This window comes from Myripristis murdjan, chromosome 3, assembly GCF_902150065.1.
Source record: "Myripristis murdjan chromosome 3, fMyrMur1.1, whole genome shotgun sequence".
Lineage (NCBI taxonomy): Eukaryota > Metazoa > Chordata > Actinopteri > Holocentriformes > Holocentridae > Myripristis > Myripristis murdjan.
Genome location: NC_043982.1, coordinates 26,264,509 through 26,290,862, shown reverse-complemented (window position 1 = coordinate 26,290,862; position 26,354 = coordinate 26,264,509). Strand labels below are relative to the sequence as shown.

Here is a 26,354-nt window from a genome sequence, read left to right as displayed (position 1 = left end):
CACTCTCTCACCTATCAGTGTAGTGGTATAGTGAGATATTTTGTTGGTCTTTTCCCAGGAGGATGAGGAGGAAGGTCGGGGCTGTGCCTTGACTCTAATCTCAGCCCAGTGTTTAAAGCTGTAAACAGACCCACCGAGGAGCGTTGGCTGACCTCGCTGCATCAGCACTGTTGGCAAAAAAAGTCTGGAATTGTTTCCTGGCTGGTGTCAAGGCCTCATTTAAGCGGCTGATTAGACTGGCCGGCTAAGCAACCCGGTGGCGACAAAGCACATATGGCTCTGAATCTCTTTTGACACTACCATACTCCTTGGTAACAGCCTTGTGGTCGTGTTTTTTTGTTTGGTTTTTCAGTTTCCTCATTCTCTCTTCCTCCATCCTCCTCTCCACCCTTCCTTTTTCAACCTCCCTACACTCACTCTCTCTTCCTCTAAGGATTCAATATTACTGAGAGAACTTCCTCTAAATACTGAGAGAACTTCAACACTAAAATCCCATGAAGTGGTATAACTGTGACATTTTGATGTCATAAATACTGGGGCTAAACAGATTGTGATTATTTTGACAGATATTGCAATTGATTTATAATTTTAGTAGCAATGATCATTTTGCATCATCATTTTCATTTTCACTGAAAAAAAAAAAGATGATGATGATGATTGATGCTGTGATGTTTGCTGTGGGCTATAGCCTAACAAACAAACAGCAAATAGTATTAAGAAAATTTGATTCCTGGGCCATGGTATCTGTGTGGCATCACAATTCTTTAGTTATAATGGTATTTTGTCCCACAATGGCGCCTGCCATTCGACGTTGTGGACTTAACCTTATTTTGGATTATCCCAAACCATATTGTTATTTTATTTTTATTTTTATTTTTGTTTACTATATGCACAAAGAAAGAATCAAATATGAAAATTTGAAGAAAATTTAAGTCAAAACAAGAAAGAATCAAATCAAAGAATACTGCACTTTGCATGCTGCGATTTTTATAACATTTCAATGAATATTTCAGTCATATAGGGACATAATTTACTTCAGTTTCCTTGCACATAGAAAGGTTTTTAGATCTCTTAAATGAAGAGGACTTTTTCACCTTGTTTGATGGCATTTGTGCTTCACTAGACAATGATCAGATTCAGATTTATTAATGACCACACAGTCAGGCTGGCAGAATTTGCTTTTGCTACGGTGCAGAAGGAAAGCATGGTTAGACATTAGACTTATGTACAAGATACCTCCTGTTGAGAATAATTTCCGAATCACAACTGTTTATCTAAATATGGGACAGGTTTGATACGATGACTGACGGGTGAGCATAGTCGAGACTTTTTTGTTTGTTTGTTTGTTTGTTTGTATTTTGAAAGAAGCAGCTCATTGCTACACTTGCATGTTTCATTGCTCTGATTAATTGTATGTCTATCCAGTTGCATCCAGAGGCATTTTGGTCTGCGATCATTAATAACGCCCCTTGGAAATCAAAAATTAACTGAGGGATTCCAGACAAATTCACATAGGAACATTATAGGCAGTGAAAAAGTTATGTCAACACATCCTCTCTTTATTTTGTTTTCTTGGCAGTGCAAAGGCAAAAACATTATTAAGTATTGAGTGGGCTTTGTATATTTAGTTGTTTATGTTCTGTGGCTGCTCAGTTCAATAACACAACCAATTAGTAGCAGAGCAGCTCTTACTGTGAGACAGCCAGCGGTCTGAGCTTCATGCAATAGGTGGCTGATGTGGGCACACTTCAGTAGTACTTGGAGCTTCAGTAATCATCAAAGCCAAATGGCCACAGGAGATGTTTTTATCATTTCATTGCTGTTCACTTGCAGCAGTCACACCTATTAGATCTCACTACACTGCCCACTATAGTATCAAGGTAACCCAATGGGTTGCATCACAGCTTTTCAGGTCCAAAAGAGGAGCAGTAGGCAGGGAGCTATTGAGAGCATGATAAATAAGACATAATTGCAAGGTTATTATGAATGCTATTTTGGGCAAAACATGCAGAAAGACTGCATTGCTGGCGTAAGGAGCCATTGCTAGGCAACAGGCATGGTAATGCTTAGCATGGCATCCAATTAAACCAGATCTCTGTGTCAGAGTGACTCATTGGTTGTCTGAGTAATTTGGGGGGTGGCAGATTTGCCACTTAACAAGTTTGGCCCAGGAGAAGAATTGATTATAAAGGGATTAATATTACTTTGAGGTGGCAGAGCATTGTAAATAGGCGGTTTAGTACCTGGGGCATTTTTACAATAGTCCGTCTACTTTAAAAAGACATAGGGAGCATGAGAGACTCAACATGCAGTTATATTTGCCACATCTGATTGAATGTAACTCCTAATGAAAATAATAATCAGTGGGCTTTAGGCCAAAATTGAACAGAACAGGTGAAACAACAACATCATGTATGTTGTTGTTTCGATTGTTCTTTTTGTGAATTTATTATGTATGTATTATGTATTTTTATGTATTTTGTATTCATCAGACATGAGGGCTGTGCGCGGCAGACAGGTGAGGGGGCATCATGTTATGAAAACGGAAATTCTTTGTGGAGCTCCTGAGTTCTCAGCCTGGGTGCAGGAGAATGCACCAGTTTAAAAACAGGTCAAATATGGAAATGAAAATTTGCTTTGAGGCTTTGAGAGTGTGGGGTTGAGACCTTTTATATACCATTGTGGAGCATCATGGTAACTCAGCAGACAAAGGTGAATACTTTTCACTCATAATATCATGTTCAGTGTCAAATCAGATCATGATCGTGATCACTGGGCTCTAGTTTCCCGGCGCAGCGCAGGGTGGTGCAGTGAGGCGAACCCCACGCAGAGCTAGTTTCAACCAGCGCAACCCGAGGGGCGCACAGTTTGCTTGTTTCGCAGACCGAGGTGCGCCGAGATGGGAGTGGCGGCACAGCAGGGGGAGGTGCCGACAGATTCAGCTTGGCGCAGTGACAGTTTTGTGCCAAAAGGCTTCGCCGAGGTGCGCCCAAATCGCGCCATCTGAAACCATGTCTACTTTCAGTGCAAGGCGGAGCGGAGCCGGCGCAATGGAAGTTTGGCTGACTGGCGCACATCACCAAAACCTCACAATCAGCACAAACGGTGCCAGTCTCCTTTGATCTGACATCAGTTGTGACGGGACAGTTGATATGGAAATATATGTATGTGCTGATTGTGATCGTAGCATTGAATAGTGTTTTTTTCAGGTATTTATTGCATTGTTCATGTGCCTGACATTACGGAAGCCTGCCTGTGAGGTTTTGGTGACGTGTCCGCACTGTGCGCCGGTCTCCGCTCCGCGCTAATCTCCTGGGCTCCGCTTCGCCTGCGGCAGTAGACCTCCATGTCAATTGTGTAAACTTTCATTACGCCTTCGTGCAGCACATTTTAAAGGCGAGGACAGGGGCTCATTTGATTGGTTTAAAGTGAATTGGCTGTGTCAAACCCACTCCACGCCTTCTCTCCTCCCATGCGCCGGTAGGAGGAACGGTGGAGTACTTGCGCCACCGTGCACGGCGTGCCGAACTTGCAAAATCCACCTGGCCACACCCAGTTGGGGTGCGAAACTAGAGCCCATAATCTTAGTTGCATGCTACAATCATGAGCTCTCATTTTCCATGTCACTCTTCAGCACATACCACTGATTGAAGCAGAAATCCTCAACAATACATAGAAACAATAGCAGGTTGTGTCCAGATTAGATGCTGACATTTTTTTTGTGAATCCTGCGGGTCACGGGATCCCTGTGGGATTCCTACAGGAGTCAGTTTCACTGTTCATCACATAACTGGAACTGGAAAAAGGAAAAAAGTCAACTGGAGCAAGTGGGACAGGAATTATAGTAACAATAGGTCAATTTTATGCAGTTCTAATATGAACACTTTTCTTTATTTTGTCTATGATAGTCTCTCTGTGTTGTCTTTTTAATTCTTTTTTATTCTCTCCTTTCTGCTCTGGCGTTTTTTTGGGTTTTTTTTTTTTTTGTGTTCTGCTCCACTCAGGTGGTGTGTAGACTGCTCCGTGTGTGTGTGTGTGTGTGTGTGGAGGGGCTAAGCCCCACCCTCGGTGAAACACACAGAGCACAGTTCACCAAAATGATTGGGTCACTAGTTGATTCAATGATCCTGTTTAAGTGTTATGTGCTTTTGTCGCCTCTCAACACAGAGCTTCAGCATAATGAGCGCAAACCACAAATTCTAGATTAATTATGTGCCTTCATCTATAATGTTTAGTTACATGACGTCTGCATTAGAAAATGACTCATTTTGCAGCTCTTCTATCGCTTGATGCCATGAGGTTTGTTTGTTGACCATTTATTAGTGTAGTGACCATCTGTGCCCTGCCTCTTCAGTCACTTGCTTATACCTTCCTTATCCATAGCTCAAATTTTTTAGCTCCCGTTTACCTTCTGTCTGTAAATCGCTCTGGGCAGCCTCTTTATCTCATCCAGAGCTTTCTCGTTCTTGTTTGTGGTATTGGATAAAGAAACTGAACACATTAAAACTATGTGATAATGTTCAGTCCGTGAACAATCAAAAATCCCTCATTGACTGAACAAGACTGATTCAGTGAAGGCGGCTGATTCAAAAGCGCAACTCAGGTAGCTTACCTTTCAGGTCACTCCCAGCCGTGCTGAAAAGATGTTAAAAACAGCTGGCTCCCACTCACACAAAGTTAGAAGTTATGCAGAGATTATCCATTTTGTGAACTGTTTGACCTCTTTTAAAGATTTGTTTGCAAAAAAGGAATAGCCGCCCACCAAGGAAATGGTAGCACAAACACTGCTGCTCCCAGATGGTCTATATAAACTCTACATTTTCAGCTCATTCATACAGGGTATCATTAGCTGTAGCATTTGCTGTTAGCCTGTAAATCTGTCTTGTTAACTGTAATAATTCCTTGACGATTTTTAATGAACATGTAGACATTCTCAAGTTGTCAGGATGGCTTATCAAGTCTGACGTCCGATCTCTGTGCTGTGCCATTAATGCAGCATTATCTCCTAACATTGTGCGGTCATTCGTTTGGATTTCTTTTCAAGTATTTCAAACAATTTTCTTGTGTTTGGGTGCTACACATTAGGGCATTAACAGGTCGACGTAACGTCGACGTCATTGATCGACACGTCAACGTGAAAAAATCTGCCGTTGTTAATGCCCTACTACACATATTATTCTTCAGTAAAATATGAGGAATATCTCAAACTCTGAACCCTTACCACCTAGAGAGATGTGTATCCATCATCATAAATACATCAGCTGCATTCACTGCTCTTTCCCACATCCTAATTTGCCCCTTGTCTAGAGATTTGGAGCAAGCACACAGGCATGTTAGCCTTTGAGGTGTGTCGTTTGTAGCCTCCCCGCCTGCAGGAAACCTGGCACGGTGACAAACAGGCAAAGAGACGCTGTGTTTATTTTGGTAAGCATGGGTGCTTCTGCAGATAAATGAATAATAGGAATAAACGAGGCAGCGTGTTGCCTCTCTGATATGCACGGCTTTGTGACTGTAGCCTGAGGTTATACAGTCTCTCCCATGTCCTGTCCCAAAATAAGGTCCCTTGTCTTTGTTGCAAAGAACTGTACAGGAATACACAAAATATTGATACTCTTAAATGTCTCTGATGTTTATATGTGTAACAGCCGGTGCAATGACAGGTGAGGACTCAATAGCATGACTCTGAGACAGGACAAAAATCTAAGTCCATTTTACTTGTAGTTGTTTAGTCCACAGGAAGTCAAGCAGATGAACAGGCAAACAGAGTCTGACAAGGTGAAGACAAAGGTAGGGTCCAGGCAGCAAAACAGAGATCAAAAACCACTAGGACTAATGCTAGTATGCTAGACACACGGGACAAAGGCACTGAGAGAGGGGAACTCTCTCAACGCCAGTTCTCTCAGTCTAAATACACTAAGACTAATGAAGTACATTTGAAACTAATCAGGGCGTGGAGATAAGACACAAACAGAGAGGTAAGTATTTCAAAATCAAACAATGAATGAACAATGAACAATGAATGAATTAATGACTGAAACAAAGAAGACCTAACCTAGGGAGCAGACGTCACAAAAGGCGCGGTCCTCTGCACAATTGATATCTCACATTGCACAAGGCTTAATATTCCTTTGTAACTTTGTTGTTAGTACTCTTTATTTGCTCTTCTCTGTATCACCTCCATCTTATTAAAGACTGAGATGGACTTCATTGGCAACATCAGAAAATGAACATAGCTTTCCCTTTGATCCACCTGGTGTATGTGATGGTATTTTATACACTCAAGGCAGTATTCACTCAGTATTCGCAGTTACATACATAAAAGGTGCTGATTTCAATCTTTAGCCTGTAGGCATAAGCATTTTGTACATGTAAATGGGCACAATTTAGCACATTTGAACCAGTTGTCATGTATTTTCAGGAGGGGCGGTTGTAGGTCACAAAAAATGGAAATTATACAAATCAGTTGCTGCCAATGATTCACTGAACCAAAACGTGCATAATTGTGCACGGTGTTTAATGTCCAGAGAAATTGTGTCCTACCTTCTCAGAAAAAGCTATGGCTGCTGGGTAATTTGTTCAGAGGCCCAATAGGCAGAGCAGACAACAAACAAGCAAGAGGTCTTTCTCTTTGACAGTGACTTTCCTTCAAATGTCAGAAGAGGAGGTCAAAAGAATTGTTGCTTGCAAAGTCTTACTATATTCATATCTTGGCGTAATGTAATAAAATGAGCAGGAACCATGGACCAAAAAAAAAAAAAAAAAAAAAAGAAAAGAAAAGAAAAGAAAGAAAGAAAAAAAATTCCATGCCTGCATTTGCAGACCTCATGTTAACTCCTCATCTTCTGTCCTCTGGCTCAGATACAGTGAGGAATTTCAATCCGCTCACTCCTCAGGCTGGTCTCCTACTAGGTTTGGATTGTGTTTGCGATTAATCAATATTGCTAAAGTGTTCAATAAAACAAGATAAGAAAGAATAGGAAAAAACAGCTGCCCCCATTGAGTTTTTTCAGAAGGAGTAAATACAGTCCTCAAGAACAACCAATAGTGCCCACAAGCACTTAAGCACTTATCAGCTAGCAGCCACATAAATACTAATAAAGCTGTAAAAACATATATATCTTTAATATTCCTTATTTATAGGGCTTCAGCTAAGTAAGCAAACTTTAGCATCTTAGTGATCTTAGTAAAGCTGGAATCAACAAATGTTTGACATTTTTACATTATAAATGACTAAAATAATTACTGGTCTATTGCAGTCATATAAAGAATTATTTTTTTTTTTGTCCTTGACTAATGTAATGGATTAATTTCTTCAGCACTGTTGTTTTGTTAATCAGTAGTAAATCATCCACGAATGCAACACACCACCATAGTAAGGTATACTGTTGGCTTTGTTGACTTCAGTGTCGGCACACAGCCTGACCACTACTGTATAAGAATTCACTTCAATGTTGAAAACATACATTTTCTCCCAAATACCATTTCATACATGAAAGACAGCATTTCTGTATTTCCCTGAGGCCTGAACATTGTTGTTTGATAAGCCTTGCCAGCACAGACTCCAGTGTTTACCCAAGGTTAATGGCTGCACCTTTTGGAGCAAAGCCCAGTTTTATTTTAACAATCTTAATGCATAATAAATGCTCTTTGAATTTAATTAGTTTACATAAACAGATACACACACACATCGTAGTATTCAGCACTAATACAATGGACCTTATCCCTTGACATTGGCACATTTGTATACAGTAGATACACTCAAACACACACACACACACACACATACACATACATAAAGGCTCAATTCCAGCTGGTGGAATGAGCTTTCCTATGCTTGTTACAGTAGTTCCTTGAGCAGTTTTTATTTACATATGTACACACACTTACGGTATCAGAAAGTGGTGTTGTGGGCAAAATAGGATGGGAAGTGTTTGTGTGTGTGTAATATATATATTGTGTGTGTGTGTGTGTGTGTGTCTGTGTGTGTGTGTGTGTGTGAGGGTTCGGCTGTAATCCCCCGTAGCTAGTGCACCTACGTTGTTCCCCGTAATGGTTTTAGGAGATTATTTCTTCCGGGAATAGCATCGCTCCATTCTCCGCTGCAGTGCTGTGCCATGTTTGTGAATGAGCTGTTTTGATAGATTGGGTAGAAGTCACACAGTGTGGAGTATGGCTACATATTGGCTTAGAGACGGATTTATTCTGCCGAGCTTTTCACTTTGTTCTTGGCCTGGATTCTGCATTTTGTCTTTGTGTTTTGTGTGTTACGTGTGGTGGGTTGGGGTGGGGATGCATGTGCATGTGACTGTATCTATGTTTGCGCATGTCAGTGCAAACATCAGAGCATTAGGTGTGGGTTACATATGTGAAAGTGTGTATGTGTATTCATATTCATGGTGAAAAAATGAGTTCATTAATTGATTAATCAACTGTCAGATTGTCACAGAAGATGCATCGTTGACAGGCAGCTGTTGGTTTTGTGATGAAGTTACCAAATGGCCATATGAGAAGGATCTGAGCCGGAGAAAAGCATTTCTGAAGAGATTTACTAGATCTAATAAAAATGTCAGTTTGACATTGTATTGGTGATTGTGTATGTTTGTATTTTGACTTTTGTATGTCTTTTGGGTGTGGTTTTCATATAAGCCATTACAGGTTTCTTCCACACGATCACATTTTCTTTTATATTTCTGGGATGTGCTTTGTCTTTGTTTGTCAAACAAATGAACAAAGACACTAAAAAGTCTAACTGTGGAAGCAACTCATATTTCTCTGCAGTAAGATGTGAAATACACTTGATGGCAAGGCTTTACTCTATTTTCTCTCTGCTGACAAGGTAACATCACAAATATGGTATTTTTTAAAGGCTTTCTGCAGCATCACTGCTCCTGTCCTCTTGATACTACGGTAAATCGTCTTTTGTGAGGTTTCGACAAGTTTGGAAAAGCTCGTTTCACAGTCTGCTGGGTCTGTGCTAGCAGAGGGACAGAGCCACATTTCAATGGAGGCGGCCAGTGAAGATTTGGCTGCAGCCCTGCTCCGTCCACCGTGTCCCTGAATCCTTAAAAGGAAACTCTGACATTTTGAATTTGACTGTGTTGTGCTGCCTGACCAAACACCTGTCACATTGTTGGGAGAGGTTGTCCTTAAGTCGTCCTTAAATAGCTCATTCGCCTTGTTAGCATTCGTCGTTGCAACAGCAGGGCAGACCTCTCTGCGTTTAGCCAAGTTTCACATACAGAATGATGCCTTTTGGTTTCAATAAAGGACACTGGCAAGCTATTTAAGGCTGAAGGACAAGATTCTTCATAATGTGGCGAGCGACTATTGAAAGGATTTAACCAGCTAAACTTCAAAATATGAGAACATCTATTTAATACAGGTGCAGGTTGAACACCATGCACATACTCTGCTTGAGAAGTGTGTCTGCTTGTTGCGCAAGAGATCTGAATAGGTGGCTCTCATCAAGACTCATTCAAGATTTATTTTATGTGGCCTTCGCTGCAGAATTTACACATCTAATCAGTGGTGTCTTACATATGTATGTATGTATGTATCTATCTATCCATCTATCATCTGTCATCTATCAGTTATCGATATCTATCTTTCCATCTAGATAGAAAAAGATATAGATAGATATAGATATTACAAAAGGTCAACGGTCAACTTCAGAGTGACTGCAAAAACACTTTTGAGTTCATTATTCAATGCTATAACTCAGCAACCCTAAGCCTAACCCTAACCCTGTTCCTCTGGTGGTCCAGCACAAGTCTGTTGTTTTTTCAGTACTCTGTACTCCTCTGTAAAAAATGTTTCTAAGAGAAGACAGCATGTTTCTCACTGGAAATTATTCACCGGAATCATACATGTCAATATAGTGATTACTTCCATTTTGGCAAAAAAAAAAAAAAAAAAAATACACTTAACATACCGTATTTCCCCAATTAATCGCCCGGGCGTTTAATACGCAAAATCAACTTGGACCCCATGCATTTAAAAGAACCAGGCGGCTATTCGCTGCAGGCCTTTATTTATTTTTACACAGACACAGCACCAGGCCATTACTGTGATGACAGTTACTGTCCAAAATATTCACAGTCAGTCAATTTAAGATTACTGTACACCCTTTTTTCTAACTTTAGCTAGCTCTCTTATTTTGACAGAAAACGGAAGTGCCGCACAGTTATTGTGCGACTAACTGTTTACTTCTGCAAAAATAAGGTGAATAGCCTTATTTTGGGTTTGCCTCAATATAATGCAAATAATCGCCCCGGCGGTTATTCGGGTGGGCATTTAATACGCAAAATGGGTGCAGACCCCAGGCGTTTAAAAGAACCAGGCGGCTATTTGCAGCCGGGCGATTAATTGGTGAAATACGGTATTTTATTAAATTCCCTCAAAGTCTTCACCATAAATATTATGAGTCTGGACAGACATGAATGTAAACAGCAACTTCAAGGCAAGGCAAGGCAAGGCAAGTTTATTTGTATAGCACATTTCAGCGACAAGGCAATTCAAAGTGCTTTACATAGAGCATAAAGGCATTAAAACAATATAAAAGCAACACAAGAAAACATACATAAAAACAATTAATAAAAAGAAGCTAAAAGGATAATAAGATAGAACAGGAAATTAAAAATTACAGTGCAGTGTGAAATATTAAACCATAATGTGGTTTAATGGAAGGCAGCGGCAAACAGAAAAGTCTTCAGCTGTGATTTAAAAGAACTGAGAGTCACAGCAGATCTACAGTTTTGTGGAGCATAAAAACTAAACGCTGCTTCTCCATGTTTAGTTTTGACTCGGGGGACAGAAAGCAGACCTGTCCCAGATGACCTAAGAGTCCTGAATGGTTCATAAGGGTTGGAGGAGGCATACATAGACAGTAATTCCAGTTTGATGGTAGAACAGTGTAGATTCAATCCCTTGTGGCTTAATGGCTACTGTTAATGTTGGTGAATGTTAGCAAAAGGTTAAGTCAGTCAGTAGAACCGTTCAGTTAGAGGCAGAATGAGTAGGATTTGTCAGTTGTGGTTTTTAAACACAGCATTCAAAGTTGGCACCTCTTCCCTGGCTAAGCTAACTGCTGGCAGTGAGATTCATTTCCTAGAATGGCCACAAAATGAAATGACCGTCCAAAATGTAAAACATTCCGTCGCAGTCCTGGGAAAAAATGCCAGCACCTTGGCCCACCAGCACCTACCTTTCAAATAGAAAACACCTCATCACTTTTCATCCCCCTGCTCTTCTTCCATTCTCACCAGCAGGTGAAAGCCAAGCCCAGATTCACTCTTGTTGTGGAACAAGCCTTGTCCACTTGGTGTTTTCCACAGCCCGCATGCTGTTATTTTCTGGGAGCTGCACAGCCAGTGCTAAAAGTCTGATGTCCAGAAGAGTCCCAAGCTCAGCAAAACAAGAAAATATAGGCAGAGCGCAATATCTCTGCAGATACACAGATACACACCAACGCACACTTCTAGTGAGTTATAAGTGACAACTGATAGGGATTATTTGTCTATACATTGTGTTTTTTTTTTTTTTTTTTTTTGAAATTTCTACTCATTCTGCCTTTAACGTTAGGGTTAAGGATAGATAAGGTTAAGGATAGCCAACTAAAACAATTTGGTTAAGGTAAGAGAGAAAGGCATGTGGATATTTTGTACTCCTGATGTGGGACATTATTTTCAAATTATATTCGTATGTGTTGAGGTGATTTCACAAACCGTCAAATCAGATATCATAGAACTTGCCCAGGTTTATCCATCATATTTACATCACTGACAGATGTTTGAGTTTAGGTTTTCAGTGGTAAACTTCACAAGAAAAAAACTGCCCGAACACACCACAAATATTGATTCCTTAGACATCTCTGACCCTCACTGCTTCCTGAGTCAGGATAACTTCCAGCCTGATGGCCTCTCTTCCCTCCCCTCTCCTGTTGGAGGGCAGTATCTGTTTCACCACTGACTGCCGTGACATTTCCCTCAGAATGTCAAAGGCCCTCCCTCTGATCCCCAACCACATGCACACACACACGCACACACACTCACACACGCACATACGCAGACACACACACACTTTGTCTGAAATATGGGCCAGCCTGGCGTCGGAGAGAGAGGGAACAAAATTGATGCAAACAGCGGAGGACGCAGTGGGCCTGACTGATGGGACGTGAGACGGCTTTTAGCAGGAATGTGTACAAATGTATACAATACACACACATACACGCAAGCAGATTTGGGGCAAATGCAGACATCCATGCACACACACTGCTTTTATCCCCTTCATTTTGCCTCATTACTGTCAGCCTTGTGTTCAACCCCTGCCACACACACACACACACACACACAAGTGGACATCTGCCCAGCAATCCCCTTGAACAGCAGTGAGATCAGTCGGTGGGGCAGCCCTGCTAGAGCCCATCTCTCAAGCACCCCAAGGGCTGCACTGTATGTGTGTTTGTGTATGTGTCTCTGTGTGTGTGTGTGTGTGTGTGCGTGTGTGTGTGGTGTGTGTGTGTGTGTGTGTGACAGCTAGCGGGGGGATAGGAGTCACAGCTTGTTTGCTGAGTAACAGGCTAACAAATAACCTGCTCAGGGGCATTAGAGACACAGAGAAGAGGGAGATCGAGGTTCGTCTCTCTGTCTCTCTTTCTCTCTCTCTCTCTCCATCTCTCTTTCTCTCTCTCTCTCTCTCTCTCTCTCTCTCTCTCTCTCACTCTCTCTCTGTCTATACTCTTGCCCTCTTGTGTTTCACATCTTCTGCCTCACTTTCACCTTCTCTTGCATCTCACCATACATCCCCAACTCCTCCTCCCCCTCCTGCTCTACCTAATGGCTTGGAGCATGGTGACAGTACACACACACACACACACACACACACACACACACAAACACACACAGTAATGCAGCTGTCAGCTCCGCTCGGCGCTGCAGCCTGGACAGGCGGCTGCTGTTCGGCCTCTTGCAGGTAGAGCTGGATGGGTCAGGAGGCCGATATGAGACACAAATGGAGCAGCATCACGCAGGCTGTCGCCTCCACTTTACTCTACAAGCTGCTGATACCACCTCTGCTGCTGCTGATGTTGTTGTTGTTGGCCTCACATGGCCTTGCAGGCAGACCAAGGAGAGGAAGGAGAGAGGAAGTTGAGAAGGGAAAGAGGGCATTTTTGTCCTCTCAATGTCCAACTCAAGAATTTAATTCAGAAAACTATTGAAACAAGTTGATTAGTATTGGAAACAAGTATCAGATATGATAGCTTGACCGAATACCTTGATGTTGACATTGGATATAGTTTAGGGATGACTTTCAGTGTTTTCATAAGACAAAAATCCGCCAGGGGGGATGATATAGTCCCTCTTGTTTCCAGTGGTAAGCAACGTGTTTCCAGAATTGGTGCTAGAGGACTGATCTGCCTTTTTTCAACATATACATACATGTGTATATATATATATATATATATATATATATATATATATATATTTGTTCCAAGGAAAACAAAATCCTGAAATGAGTGAAACTGCAATGGAAACAAGTGGGATCATCTCATCCTACTAGCAGATTTCTTTTTTTTATTTGTAAAACAAACAAAAAAAAAAACTCTGAAAATGAGACTAAATAACTTGTTAAGATGGAGATTTTTTCTAGCATATGTATTTAAAACTGCATTCAATAGATGAGTAATCGAACCCAGCCGTTCTATTGGCCTCTGAATGGGAGGACGACAAAGAAAGGAGGGACAGGGAGCCTGGTCATCTGTTCCCGTATATAATCATATTGCCATCCACCGTGGTCAAATCAATAATCTTGTCTCTTTCCACTAGCGGTCATGTCCTCCCTCATCTCTGCAACCTTCTTCACACTTGTGCAGCCACATGACAGCCTCATAACCATTCATCATCCACAAAGACCCACTGTTGTGTTGCCACAAGGTCCTATGGATAACGGTGCTATTGCTTTTTGTGTGTTTTTTTTTTTTTTTCTTAGCTCCCAAATCGCTTCCTGATAGCTGGGGCTTCAGCTGACTCAGTGACCGCACTTTTATTGGGAATCAGTGTCGAGACTCCCACAGGCCTCAGTGAGCTCTGCTGGCTCCATAAAAGCACACCAGCACTTTTAATAAGCTGCTAATTGGAAGCTTGCAAGCACAGGCTGGTAGGGTAAAATAACTGCTCATTTCAGTGCAGCTCATCAGTGGAGCTTGTGGTTCTAGTAATGCCTTAGGCAAAGGACACATGGAAAGGGGAGGGAGTGTGTGTGGGTGGGTAGCTCAGGTGTAGAATGAGTGCGTGTGTATATGCATGTGTGTCTATAGTGGCAAGCACAAGTGTAACAAGAGCCAGGCATGCACACAAGCACAGAATACTTAGCTATACTCTCCCTCTCTCTCTCACTCTGGCTCCCTCGCTGCTTTTCTCTTTCAGCCAATTAACTCTCCTCTGGGTCTGCTGCCATATTGTTCTCTTAATAATCTGTCTTTGTGTGGAAGATAATAGCAGAATGGTGTGTAGAGGAGAGGACTTTTTCAGTTAATGAATCAGTGCAGTGGGTTTTCAAAAGTCATCATACAATTTTTCTTAACAACATGTATGTTTGGGGAAGGTGTGTGGGGTGGGGTGGGGGGGTGGGAGGGGCTAAAAGAGTAAAAATGGCATACATAAATTACTAGTTTATATACATTTGAGACCATGCAATCAACAGATACATAATCAAGCCGTTATGTTGCAAAACCTTTGTGTGCAGTAAACTAAACTTTAAATTTCACATTATATAGCTAGCTTTGAAATAAATAATTGTTATATGTCGATGGACATTTTGACCAATGGTGGCTTTAAGTATTGCTTAGCTTAGTGCATTTTACAATGTTTCTGCACCAATCTAGATGGTTAAAATGTCTTTTAAAAGTCTGTCCGCTGTTGTGGACATCATGCTCGTAAGGGCTACACAAGTCACACCTCTTAACCTGAACGCAACCTGTCTTGCTCCTGCATTTTGTTCTGGTCTATTTGCTGCTCCTGTGGTAGAGAAATTGTCTTCACAGTCTCATTTCTGTTCTATGATGGATTTATCCCTGTATGATTGAATTATAGTGCGAAATGGCAGCTTGATTGTCAGGGACAAAAATCACGTTCACGTTTACCATTGTTTTCGATCACTGAAACATTGTCTACCACCAACCTCCATTGTAGCTGCAGGAAATACTTTAGATTTTCTACTAGGCTTGGGTGATTTGATGAAAATATCAGCAATTGGCAATGATGGGGTTATTTTGTTAATGGTCTACAGTGTTTCCTCGACAAAGTTTTTACATGGGCAGCCTGCCCAAATAGACCCCTCCACTCAAATGGATTTTATTCTCCGAAAGTTAAAGGCATATGCCACTGTTTTACCCAGACTGAGACAAGATGTTGGATACCATTTTCATGTCTATGTGTCCAGTGGTTCGGTGCCTATAGGTAGCATTTCGTGTTAGCTTTGCTAAAGACCTGAAGTCTATTGGAGTCATTAGCCTAGCTCTGTCAAAGTGAAAAAATAAACCTTACAGCAACTGTGAAACAAAAAAAGTCCTTAAGGAGAAGTGAATTTGTGTGGGATCTACCTATGTGTAGATCCCACAGTGATGCGTAGATCCCGCACCATAGGTGCGCAGATCACTGCACTAGATGTAAAGATACATATTACCCACAGCTGTGAATATATGATTGTTGGTTGTTTGGGCTGACGGTGAGCGATAGGAAAATTTTGACATATTGCCTAACCCTATTGTCTACATCTGGTCAGTTTTTCATGGGTAGAAGTGGCATCACCAAAGTACTATAGGGATCCAGGAATGCAAGATATATTACATATAGTTAAATTTTAATTGTGTTTAATGGTGGATTTTTCTTTGGAGCGTAAATTATCATCATCTGGTAATATTTGACCTATTCATATAAGGGAAAAATTTATTCTAACGTCATCTTTGTACTTCATCAGTAGCTGTTTTTGCAGAGTGTTCATGTAACGTGGTATTGTCTTTTTTTAAAATGAAAACAAGCAATGAATGAGAAGGGAAAAAATATTTAAACAAATGGTCAACGAGGGATTCATTCTCAAGTTTAATGTGCTCACTGATTTGCGACTGCGACTGTTGCTCATCTTGCCATGCTTCACAGTCACGCACCATAACACTTCTCTCTACACAGCAATGATCCCTCTATCCTGAGATACAATACATGGCAGAAAGAAGCAGATAGAGGAAAGGTGATAGAGAGACAAAGAGACAGTATAGGAGACCGCCTGCTGCTGTCTGTTCTCCTTGATGTGAAAGCCGCCCTCCTTCGCCGAGGCTTAGCACCCGCCTAGCATCTCCCTATCTGTTTATACAGAGGCTAATAGGGACTGAGGACTTATCCCCATGCCGCGGCTCAACATAATGGAATAGAGAGACATAATGCGGCCAGAGTCAAACAGTCAGCGGAGGCCTTTAAATTGCTTCCAATCCCCTTAACAAATCTGATGGAGAGGCTATGAATAACTCAAGGCTCGCTCATCTCCCCATGCTCTGATTCACTTTCTCTTCTTCTCTTCTCTTCTCTTCTCTTCTCTTCTCTTCTCTTCTCTTTAATTTTGTTCTCCTTTCCCCTCCTCCGCCCTCAGGAGAGGCAGTCTAAAGCTGAAAATCAACTTGGATTAACCCACTTTATTCCACGTTTTTAATTAGGAAGCGCCTGCTTATATTTATTAGCCTAGACTGAATCGTCTTGAGTCCACTTACATTCTAATTTGAAATTCCCAACTGGAGATTACAAACCCACAACAAGACCAAATTTTGTTGTAGGGTGTAAAAGAGAAAGAGAGAGAAAGAGAGAGAGAAAAAAAAAAGTTTCCCCCAGAACAGATGGGAACAAAAGAAATTGAATTGACTTTAGTCACAGGTGTCTACAGGAAGGACATGTACATGTCGCTGTGAAATGACTTGTTGTGTTTTGAAGGACGGCGCCCTTCAAGTTTTCATTTTCACTCTTTTTGTCTTTTTTGGGGGGGAAAGAACTGTTTATTTGCTTTCCTGCCACGCCAACAATACAGAATGCTTCCTTTCATGCTGTCTCCTCCAGCATGTATTGCCCTCATGTCATCAAAATCTCTTTTCTCCAGAAACAAACTCCTGAGATGGATAGAACAGCAGGGGGACACACCTAAATCCCATACGGGTTCTCCTGTGAAACATCGCTGTGCTGCCATCTCAGAAGCTCGGTTCCACTGAACACAGGGCTTAAAGTACTCCGGCATGGTGCCGGATTTCCGGCTTGACGGACATTGTTTTTTTTTGTTGTTGTTTTTTTTTTTGTGGCAAAAATTTTCTGATTTTCAGCGAAGCACATGGGTAGATCCACCAATAGTATAGTGTTATCAAACTCAGTTGGCCAATAACAGCTGAGTGGGGAGGGTCTAAGAACAGCATGCCTTGTGCGTTTTGTGCAACAGGTGGATGCGGCAGTCTACCGTCCGGTAGAGTAGATCCGGTGGAGCTAAGCAGCGTTGGAGTAGAGTAGAGAAGGGCAGAGAGATGGAAGCAAAATACATTCAGTGTTTCCCCTATCATTCTATTGGCGGGGCGCAGCGCCCGCCCCCCGACACGCTAAATTAAAAAATAGTAAATAGTAAAAAATAAATAAAATCACAACAGAAATAATTTAATGTCACGTTTCTGTACCCGCACTCATCCATATGCAGACAGAGAGAGGAGATCAGATGAGGATCACACCTGTACCCACGTAAGTGAAGTGGCGAAGATGAGTGCCTTTGCACTCTTCCGGTCCCGGTCCAAGTCAAATGGACACCCACACGGGCGTTTAAAGCACTACTGCCGCTGTTACTCACGACCAGAGCCTATTCTATTAATATAGATTGATATAATACAGATGGGTCAATGAGTACAAATCTGAAGAAGATTGAGCAACTTACAGGAATGCAAACAGCGCAGTTAAGGGTCAACTTAACTAGGGCCCTATAATTTCCGCGAACACGGAATCGCAGAATTAGCCGAATAAAATGGAATCTATTTTTAACGCGGAATTTGACATAATTTGAATGAAATGCTGTTTTTGTGTGGAATATGAACGTATGTCTAGGGAAAATTACATGGAGAGAAGCAAATCTGGGTGGCACAACCCCTCCAGTGGTTTCACCTACACCTGCATCACCAAGAAAAAACATTACAACACCTGCACTGGCACCGTACGATTCCAAAAGGCAGAGAAACTTTCCAGGCTACAGCAGCGCACTGACATAGATTGTGTAACAAAACAAAGTAATCAGCAAAACGGAGGTACCTGTGGGTCAATGGGATACCCCCCCCCCCCCCCCCCCCCCATCTAAAAATGATGCTTAAGCAGTTTCACCTTTGTCCCAAAATCACTATAAGCAAGTCATTATCCTTTCATGTGTGATTTAAATATTGATATAGGTAAAGAAGTAGGTAAGCACTACATTTATTTCAGAGCAAAATTCAGTCTTCAGGTGTCCCTTTTCTCAAACGATAAATATTTTGGAATGGCTTCACTCGCCGCAATCTCACATAGTCAAAGACAGTGTAATGTTATACCCCAATAAAGACTAAACTGCACAATGGCAAGAGTATTTTACAATTACCTCCTGCTATAATCCCTTTCAGATACAGCTGGTTCTTTAATCCCTGTGTAATTTGCTCAGACAGCCTTTTATTTATTTATTTATTTATTTTCCTCCCAGTAAGTTATGTAACAATATTTTGGCATCAACTTACATTCATTTACTTGTACCCGCTTCTTTTCAATAATAGTGAAAGTCATACAACACAGCATTTTTGGAAATCTCTAACTAGCTCTGTTGTTGTTGTTGAACCTCTATGATGGTTATCATATTAACTCACAGCAGAGCACTCTGCCTATCAAAACACACCAAGCCAACCTCAAAGAACTGATCACAAACGATGGTCAGATCATTTTGTGTTGCCTCACACCCTCTGCTAAAAGTTACCCATGAACACACCACACATACTACAGCTGAGCCTGCTGAGAAGAGATAATTCTCCATACCAGGAGAGGGACATAGTTTTTATTTGTGATTCAAAAAGCAACCAAGAAGCCTCAGGACCATGGAAAGATAAAGAAACAAACTCATGTTAGCTCTTCTTTTTTATGCCACTCTGAATCTGTCCAAATGGTTTCATTATATTAATCAACAATTCTTCAAGTGAGAAGATCTCTGTTGTCAGCTCATGGTCTTTTGCCCGTGGAAGAAGAAAAGAAGAGCAAGGCAGAGTGATACTGACTGTGTCATTTTCTTTCTTTGCTCATTTCTTTTTGTCTTCCTGTGCTTTGATTCAGTTCAGAAAGCTCTCACCAATGTCCTGTGCCTCTGATTCAATACACTGAATCAGCCAGTCGGTCACTGATGAGAGCTGATGAAAGCTGATGTGCAGGAAACACCCCAAATACTATTGGCAACAGGCATTCAACAACAGCCCAACTGTGGCCGACAGCCGATCTACAGCATGGAATGTCAGGGTCCCAATTCCTTTTTTTTTTTTTTTTTTTTGTGATCAAGTTTTTAGTAAACGATTTTCTCGGCAGAAGAGACATCACATTGCATACAAGTGCCAAAGGCTACTTACAATACAATTTAACTTATAAATACAGTACATATTGTGCCAGTCGACATACAGTCAGTGGATAATAAAGTTGATGGTTGTATTATTTGCAGCATCTCTTCCACTTTTCAGGGCCCCAATTCCTATCACAATGTCTTCATAGTCCCGCACAGGGACAGATTTTATTCCTGACAGTAAAATGTTTGATAGCTAAATCGTTAAGTTGCGTGGTGCATTACTTTGGCCTCTTTTTTGCCACTGGCCAACACTTAAATGTTCTCATTCATATTTAAATGCAGGTGGTCTTTGAAATATGCATGTCATAATGTGAGGTAGAGTGGCATAGTGCAGTACGAACAAACAGACAGGCAGCTCTCTCTCTCTCTCTCTCTCTCTCTCTCTCTCTCGAAAGCATGGGGGCGTCAGCATACATCTCTAGTACATTTCCTGCTTTCTGACGCCCCAGTCAACTTGCGGAGTGCCACATGTTCAGAAATGGGAGCATGAAATCAACACACAGCGACTTCTTTCTCTCCCTCCTTTAGTCCCAATCTATTTTCAACCAGAACACCTTCAACGGCACACTAACTCTTACGTGGCTGTAAACATTTTAATCTGGATGTTTTCTGCTGCCAACACACCTCTGAGAAACAGTACAGACACCTGTCGAACTTGTTCAGTAACATGGTGATGAGTAGAAACAGTTTGTAAACTACTCTAACCTGTCTGCAGGATGCAGACCCAAAGGAAACATAATACTAATTATACAACCGCCTTGGCAGTTATTGCTTCTCAGACCCTGTTATTAGCAGCATACACACTGACAATTATTCTGTTACTATGAAAGAAGTGGCTGATTGAAATCAGACCCTGATGACAATGAAATTCACATCCATGCACAAATATCTTTAAATAAGAGGCTTGAATCAGCCATGCTGTGTGGAGGCAGGTGCACATGTGTTTATGTTTGGTGTTCATAATGTTGTGTTTGCATGTGGGTGTGACAGTGTGCTTTTTGAAGTGTCATTTTCAGGAAAGGAGTACAGTGGTCCCTCGTTTATCGCGGGGGTTACGTTCTAAAAATAACCCGCAATAGGCGAAATCCGCGAAGTAGTCAGCTTTATTTTTTACAATTATTATAGATGTTTTAAGGCTGTAAAACCCCTCACTACACACTTTATACACTTTTTCAGACAGGCGTTAACATTTTCTCACTTTTCTCTCTTGTTCAAACACTCTTAAAGTTCAAACCTTCGTAGAAAAATAAGTCCAGTATTATAGAATGAACGCATTCTGTACTGTACAGGAGGCACGGCACGGAGGAGATTGATTGACAATAGTCTACAGTCCCTTAGCCAATCAGGACGCAAAACACAATGCGCTGTAAGAAAAAAAAAAAAAAAAAAAAAGCATGCAAAATTGTACTAAAAAAAAAATCTGTGAAACTGCGAGGCCGCGAAAGGTGAACCGTGTTATAGCGAGGGACCACTGTATTTAGCGAAACCAACAAATCTGAGAGGAGGGACATAATCTGAGAGCAGGAAATAATCAAGTGATTACAGATTGCCTTTCTTGCAATTAAAGGATTAACATGACCCTGTGTTGGGGCGACTCATTGTGCAAGCTTGGTCTTTTTGTATTCACAGACACACCTTGAAAATCGGATGGCTCTAACATCTGCTATCAGTCCCTTGCTTTCCATCTCCCTCTCTGTTCTCTGTACTGGTTTTTGATGCCTTGCATAGCCATTTTTCTTGTCTTCAGAGATAAAACCTCTTTAATTATCAGTTGACATGACATATCACTTAGAGCACTGAATCCCCATCATTGTTATGCAACCCAAATTGTCCTCACAGATCTGAATGTCGGGTTGGTGGCATAACTGAGCTGCATCACTTTGGATGTGGTGCTTCAAGTGTTGTCGATGCAAAGGCGACAAATAAAACCTCAATATGTAGTGCATCTTCCAGAAAGAAAAAAAAAACTATGCCATCACAGTGCAGAGTATTTCATAGTAATACTGTAAAATACTGTGATTTTTTTCTCTCAATCTCCTCAGCATTGTAAATGATTTGGTTTTTGTGTTTTTTTGTGTCAGTTTGTGCACACATTAAAACAGTTTGAAAATGCAGGTCCAGTGATTGGATTTCTCCAGCAGAAATCTATCTGTCTGTCTATCCATAGTACTTCTGGAAAGCATACCTGTAAAAGTAATATTCAATTTTAAAATCAATCCTAAAATTCACTGGTTGATACATAAGTGAAGCTAAAAGGGGGTTTTGTGTCCTGACAAGAGTCTGGCTCCAGCATTTTGGGCCAGCTATAATTTGTATAAAATCTTGAAATCATTCAAATTCAAACATGTTAAAGCAATATTTTTTGAGGGACTTATCAGAATACAAAGCCTATGTTTTCAGCCCTGTGCTTGTGCACATGGTTTATACAGCACTCTGCTCTGCTGTTTCTAGCCGAGCCAGGCTGTGGCTTGATGGGATTAGCTGGCTTTGATGGCTGCATGTTGGTCAGCACCAGTCATACAGGCCTAACAGGATTACTGGTCGCCCGCCACGATACTGGGACAGCGGCAACCTGACATGACCTCATCATCACCTGTACATCTACATGTCAGCCTAACTTCCCTATTCTCTCTATGTGCGTCTTGAACTCTTCTCAATAGTTCTGGTCTGTTGTTTTCTTTTCTACTCTGTTTTGTTCTGTTCTATTATGTTCTGTTCTGTTTTGCATTTAATAACATCACCTATAACAATATTAAACTTTATTCATGATTTTCTTTTTTTAATCAACCATTAGCTACGCAGTAATTCACAAAACATTTGAGATTAAATGAATGGATACAATAAGACAAAAAAAGGGGAAAAAAGGAAACAGAAAAGTGAAAAATTAAAATAAATAAAAAAAAATAAACAGGGACAAAACAGGACAATAAAATTATAATTATAAAAGGCTTTATGTTACAAAACAAAACAAAAAAATTGGCTCTTTCCTATTCTATCCTGACCTGCTTGATTATATTCTATTTCAACTGATTCCACCCTGTTTTGCTGTCTTCTTCTCCATGATGTCTCTTTTAACTTGAATGAGTCCCTAAAAGGCCTGTGGCAGCTCTGAGAAAATCTGCAGAGCAGTAAAAATGTGTTAAATTGAGTGATGGTGGCAGCAGTTAGTTTTATATTGCCAGCTAGAAACTCTTTATGAGACTGTGTACAATGTTTTATCGTGCTTCCAGCGACCTGGCAAGGACTGTGAATAAGGTAATAAGGAGCCTGTAGAAGGACATTGCACTGGAAAGGATAATGTCAGAACGATGACATTAAGATTACCTTACTACTCAGTCTACACCTGCTTTTGTCTTTTCTTATATCCCTCTTGACATAATGTATTCCTCCTGGGAGGAGAGATCAGAGAGCAAATAGCTGTTTTCCCCTGCATTGGAACCTCAGGAACCTTATATGTTGAGACCCACCAGGGCAAGGTGGTTCTAGGAAATGCTTCTCTGTCTCTGTTTCTGTTAGGAAATGCTTCCCTGATTCTTGCACTGCCTGAATTTGTGTCGGTCTGGAAGCTCAGGTTCATTTATTTATCTAGCCCTTCATCACAAACAAGCCTCAAAGGACTTTACATTAAAAAAAAGCCTACATAGAATTAACTAGACAACCATGGGTCATAACAAAGTGATGGGAAAAAAAACAGCAGGAAAGGAAACAGTCACAGGACACAGCAAGTCCTACAGGCTTGCTAAGACATAGCAAGCCTCTAGCTCCTACCCAGAACCAGCAGCTGCAGACACTCAGTGTATAAAGGCAAAAAACTCTCAGGAAAAGCTTTATAAGGGGAAAAAAATGGTGGAATCCTTGTGTAGGCCCAGGCAGAGAGGAATCCCCCACTGAGGCAAACAGTTAAATATACAGAAACATAGAGAAAGACAAGTTAACATGATGAAGTAAAGACATTAGTCTGTCACAGGATATGAACAGTAATGGAAGAAAAGAGGTCAAGAGGGAACTGATGAAAAAGTTTCAAGTTAAGTAGGAAGACGAGGGGAGGAGGAGGATGGTGGAGTAGAGGTTGGCAAATGAGTGAAAAAGGAAGAGGAAGATGAAGGGGAGGAGGTAAGTGGTGAGATGCGTAGAGAGGGAGGAAGAGTCCCAACGAGAACCTTAAGTGTTTACAGGATGAAGTTTGATCCTTGCGTCACTCCGCTCCTCCATCGACCCCATGCTTCTCCCTCCGACATGCTGCCATCGCACCTAATCAGCCAATCACGGCTGGATTCTGTCTAAAAGGCCTGATTGGCTGATTAAGCAAGCTGTTTAGGAGTCATCAACTCACCAAAGGGTGCTACTGAACTTCAGGCATACACACACACACACACACACACACACACAAACACAGTGTGTGTGTTATTGAGTATATCCTGATGTGTGACTGCACATGAGAATAACATATGCATGCTTGTTTGTCTGCAATTTTTCAAAATGTTTTAAAAATTAAAACTTGAATTAAGTGGAATCATTCCACATCAAGGCCTTAAACATTCTTAAATACAGTTAGTTTTGTGTTTGAGTGCGGCCTTTTGGCAGAACATCTTCACGTTATTTTAGAAAACAGGACTTGGAAAAATTGTACCTTGAGTAGTCAGGCAGGTATCGTTCTCCTAGCATTTGCCAATCCCAGACGGGTCCATCAGACTGCCAGATAGGGAAGCGTGATTCATCACTCCACAGGACACGTTTCCACCGCTCCAGAGTCCAGTGGCAGTGTGCTTTACACCACTCCATCCGACGCTTGGCATTGTGCTTCGTAATGTTAAGCTTGTATGCTGCTGCTCAGCTATGGAAACCCATGCCATGAAGCTCCCGGCGCAAAGCTTTATGTGCTGATGTTAATCCCAGAGGCAGTTTACTATTTACTATTAGTACTATTTAGAATGCACATTGTTTTGTGAAGCAAAACTTTTTTTTTTTTTTTTTTTTTTTTTTTGCGACCCCAGCAAAGCTGGAAGCACCGATTTCAATACTTTAGGATGCCAGAACTTTACCAGGGAACACCTCAAGTAAAAAAAAAAAAATCCCCTTTCATGCACTACACTGCCGGGGAGGATTTCATACAACTTAATATTCAAAAATGTGAACAATCCCTTTAAATCATTCATTCATTCTTATATACAGAAGTCTTCAAAACATTTTCACCGCAGACTACTTTTCAAGTGACAAATTCAGTTGCACTGGTGTATGCTCCGACATTTTTTTTCTTTAATCTTCAGACATTTTATGGGGCTGAAACTGGTCTTGAATATGACTTAATTTTCACCTGCAGAAACCTGTGTGTATGTGATAATGCTCATGTGTATTTTGACTGGCATCCCACCTACACACTTGCTGCAGTTTCCTCATCATATATTGAATTTTTTCATGACTCAGACTGCTCTGCGGGCATAAGTGGTGTGTGTGTGTGTGTGTGTGTGTGTGCGTGCGTGTGTGTGTGTGCGTGTGCGCGCGCATGTGTGCATGTGTGCTTGTGTGTGTGTGTGTGTGTGTGTGTGTGTGCATGTGCGCTTGTCTGTGCGTATAGGGAAAGCATTGGTGTAGAAAACATTAGTAAGAAAGAGAAAATTACATGCTTTCTTTCTACATATTGCCTAGCAGCTGCACTGTGGTTTATCAGAATAACCATGGTTTTTCTCTGTTTTGCTGTACAGACAAAGACAAAACTGCTACCGGCTGCTTTAGCTTTTCCTGAGAAAGTACAGTAACTAGCTCAATAGCTGGTACTGACAAGATATAAATATTTAATAATCAACAATGGGTAGGGTTTAACGGTTAACCCTTTTTTATAGTTCTTGTGTATCTCAGTTTACAGATTCATATACTAACAACAACACAAGCAGCTGAATGGGGCTTTTGCCAATGTTCTGTAAAGGTTGTACAGCATAGCAACAGAGAGTCTTTTCATGCAGCGAGTAGAAAAACAACATCCAAACAATGTTATCTAATTTGAAGGGTCAAGCATTCAGTTGGAGGCTCAGGTCAGTAGCTAAATCTGTAAAATCACATTTGTGAGGTGGACATGCTAGAAGGAGCAACCAGGGGATTTGGCAGCCTGAACCAATTTGGTTTTGAAACCGGATTTAAGAATGATACCCGTCTGTATCTTACATGAACTGGCAGGCTGTTACTGATTAGTGGAGCTCTCTTGGAAAAAGCACTTCTCCCCTGCTGAGTTTTTTGGAAGGGGATTTTGAGCACAACCAGTACAGTGAAATCCTTGGATAGCATATAAAGACTGCAACAGCTGGTTTTACCTATCAGTTTTTCCTTTGTGTTTGGTTGAATTGAAAACCTGCAGTTTCTTGGCTCTTAATGGGATATGGTTGCATGTCCTTCCTGTAGCATGTCAACAAGGTGAGAAGGGTAGTACAGGGTGTCCATAAAGTCTCTTTAAAGATTTATTACAAAAGCAAATGAATAGACAAATCTGTGGAAATTATTGCAAAATGAGGAGTAGATATTAAAGTTTTTTGGCTCATTTAATACACCTCTATATGGGCACCAGTAGTTGCACAAAGCACATCAAGACGGTACTCGATTTCTTGCCATGTTCGCTGTAGCATATCTTCATCAATGGTGGCAATGACATCAGTGATCTTTTGCTTCAGGTCGTTGATGTCCAGTGTGATTAAAAACTTTGATAACCACTGAGTACATAGAACAAATCTGATTAA

General features: G+C 41.1%; 1 protein-coding gene across 1 annotated transcript in view; it reads left to right on the top strand.

Annotated features, from left to right (window-relative positions):
• The window catches only part of itfg1 (integrin alpha FG-GAP repeat containing 1), a 198,586-nt gene that overhangs the window by 12,252 nt on the left and 159,980 nt on the right, over window positions 1-26,354 (top strand). The window lies entirely within an intron of this gene.